Here is a 3,329-nt window from a genome sequence, read left to right on the forward strand (position 1 = left end):
AAAATCAAAATCGGAAAACTTATGAAACAAGATCTGAATAGGCATAAATAAAAAAGGAAAAGGAAAAGGCAGCGGATACCGTACGAATTACGTAAATGTAAAACGAACTACTTCCACTAAATGCGAATGAAAAGGTATAAACATAAATAGAAAAGAAAAAATTACTTCGTACACATATATGTGCGTGTGTGTATGTGAGATTATGTGTGTATGTATGTTAATGGAGGATGGGAACAACACTCCAGGTGAAAGAAAAAAAGGGAGTAGTGAACTAATGTACAATTTACTATGATTAACTTAAATTATTTAATTGAAGACATTTACACTTTATACAGAGTAATCTAGAAGGGTATTTTAGGCAATTCAATTAAATTGTAGTGGATGAATCAAAAATAAAGGTGGAAATATCATCTTCCAATTAAAAACTCTCTGAATGGTCAAGAGTTTAACGTAACTCTGAAAGATTCCTTGGAAATGATTCAATTCAGAGGAGATCAATTTTAAAATCAAAGACCACACATGCTGACCGAAGCAGAGAAAACTCACTGAACTGAACCATTCAAAGCCAATCAAATATACCCTTAGTGTGAAAACAAAAAATGAATCATTGGATGCAATTACAACTATCAATCTCAGCCATTCAGTGTCTTGATTATGTAACAATTCTCTCTCTTTCATTTCTAATTGTTTACATTTATTGTCATTACTGCCCCCACACACTTCCATTGGTGAAACAATACTTGATAAATTCTCTATCAAAAATCGAAAATTACGATTTCAATCAACCTTAAACCACAAACAGTCACCGTCGTATGAAATGAAACTTAGGGTTTCGAGAATTTAGATGCAGATCCATCCTCTTTGGAACTCCCACGGACAATATGGATCCATTTTAAATAGGTTTGGTTGAGTATTTGGGTGATTAAGAAAATATCCGATGTTAATGTCGAAATGTCCATGAGCGACGATAATGTTGTCAAGGTACTAAAAACCCTAATATATGGTTTCAGTTGCGTGGATTATTTCTTTCTATTTATGTAATGTTTGTGTAACTTTAAAGGTGACAATTAATTATTCACGAACAGTTTTTACGTTTCACATTATCAATGTTTTAGATTCATATAATAACTGGATTATTATCTATGATTTTTGTACTATGAAAGTTTTATTAGGGTTCATATAACCAATGTTTATCAATGCGAAATTCAATTTTGACCTTTATGTACAGTTCGATCTTTAATTGTTCTTTTAAACCTTATGTGCGTTCTCTTAGATTCAGCCTTCAAATTATAAAGGTAATACTTCTTACATCTTTTTAATTTTAAGTGTTTCACACATTATTTAATTTTTATTCTTTAGACCATTATTAGCGCAGCGTGATGGGGGATTTTTGGAGCATCACGCCACCATCACCCCCACTATGCAGCGCCATGGAGGAAAAAAATTGCAGTAATGATGGTTTCATCACAGGAAGAATCTGAGCGTGTTGGTTGGTATCCACGAATTGGGGGCTGCCACAAAATTGGGGCTGAATCGTATTGTGTTTAATTCTTGATATAGAAGATGAAATAATTAAAATGAAGAAGATGAAATAAAAAAAAAATCAGATCTGGTTTACTTCAAGCTGCTATGATAAAGGGGTATAGATATAGAAATAAAACATTTACACATTTAGTACCTAAACTTTGTATAACTTTACAAAACAATTAAATAAAATAGTAATAAAAATACAATTCGAACCGCAATATAAATCTAAAAAATATAAATTTATAAAATCTGTTACCATTATTTTTTATAAAATATTTTAAGTTAATAAAATAAACTAAATAATATAATAGCTTAACATAAAAAATGAAAAATAAAATAAAAATGTGGGATCAATTTAACCCATCACGCCTATCACTACAAACTACATCACGCCATCACCTTTGTCAAATCAGCATTATACCCCACAAAAACACCCCATCACCCCGGCACCACTAAAATGGTGTTAATATCTTATATTTTTCTGTACATTTTATGTCCAGGCCTTATAAAATAGGGTGAAGATTCCAAACAGGGTTTATTTTTTATTTTTATTTTTTTTGTAATGGGCATGAACCATCTTCTGGGAAGGTATAATCACCTGCAAAATAAACAAATGCTGAATATTTATTTGGGAAAGTATGATTTTTTTTCAAGTTCTTAAAATTGGCACAATGAACAGTTCTTTATGTTCATGTCTGGTGAAAACACGTCATGATGTTGTATATGTATTTTGAAATTGGTTGTTATCTATAGGTATCATTTATTTTGGTTTATTTGTATTTATTTACAGATATAAGATCAAGGTTAGATTCAGATTCAGGTTGTTATATTGAGGGTCAATCTAGAGTCATTGATGAAGCGAAGTAGAATGAAGAAAATAGGGTACATGATCAACTACAACTTAATAACAAAGATAAATCCCATGAGTTTCGGTTGCTCGCACAAGAGGTTAGGAGCTGTTCTTATTATCTTATATTCATCTATCTTATATTCATCATCATTTTAATGTATTTGTGCTTACATACTGTTAACTAATGAGTAATGACTGTAGTTGATGGTTCCATTACATCTTTGCAAGAAAAGGAAAAAAGCCTTGGATTGCAGTGTTGATGTCTTTTGTTGATTAGCAAAGCAGCATTCGAATGGTGAATAAAACTGATTTCCATGTAAGTTCAGTTATGCTTGCTCGTGTATATTGGCGGAGGTGGAGCTGTCAGACTACCGCCTATAATACATATCGATTATGTTTTGGTTATATGTATATGAAACGTATGTATTACATGTAAGGCCAACATATTAGAGGCTCTAGGATATATTCTACGTGCTCATCAAGTTTAATCTGTTTATTGTCAGTGAGTTTGTTCATTTGTGTTATTAAGTTTTATTAGGGCTCATATACTCATACCTAACAAACACTAGTCGTAACACATGAAAGATTAAATGTCCCTTTTCTCGTATCTACATCGAAAAAATTGCTTTACAGTTGGCTTGGGTTTGATAACGTCCAAGATATGAATAATGCTAACTAGTATACTAATGAAAATCTACGAAATTAAGAGTTACCTTTAAGGATCAAAATCTAATTATAATATTCTATTGGCCTGGTTAGGTGTTTCAGTGTATAAAAATGCATCTAATGCAATATTATAGATTCTCTAACAGTTACTTTAGTCGTTTCTCGGATAAATGTTATGGTTAAAAAAGGTTAATGGTGATCACACAATTCATGAGTACATTCATCGGCTGTTAATGGTGATTACATAACAAAGGTTAAAGGTGCTACACTTATTACCATATATAAG

At 31.4% G+C, this 3,329-nt stretch overlaps 1 long non-coding RNA gene across 1 annotated transcript; it reads left to right on the plus strand.

The window, feature by feature from the left end:
- The first annotated feature begins 721 nt into the window (after nucleotides 1-721).
- Nucleotides 722-2,854, plus strand: LOC139881501 (uncharacterized). Its single transcript, XR_011771729.1, has 3 exons — nucleotides 722-981; nucleotides 2,318-2,475; nucleotides 2,579-2,854. It is a non-coding gene; the product is annotated as an uncharacterized lncRNA (long non-coding RNA).
- The last annotated feature ends 475 nt before the right edge of the window (nucleotides 2,855-3,329 follow it).

This window comes from Rutidosis leptorrhynchoides, chromosome 1 (genome assembly GCF_046630445.1).
Source record: "Rutidosis leptorrhynchoides isolate AG116_Rl617_1_P2 chromosome 1, CSIRO_AGI_Rlap_v1, whole genome shotgun sequence".
NCBI classification, from domain to species: Eukaryota; Viridiplantae; Streptophyta; class Magnoliopsida; order Asterales; family Asteraceae; genus Rutidosis; species Rutidosis leptorrhynchoides.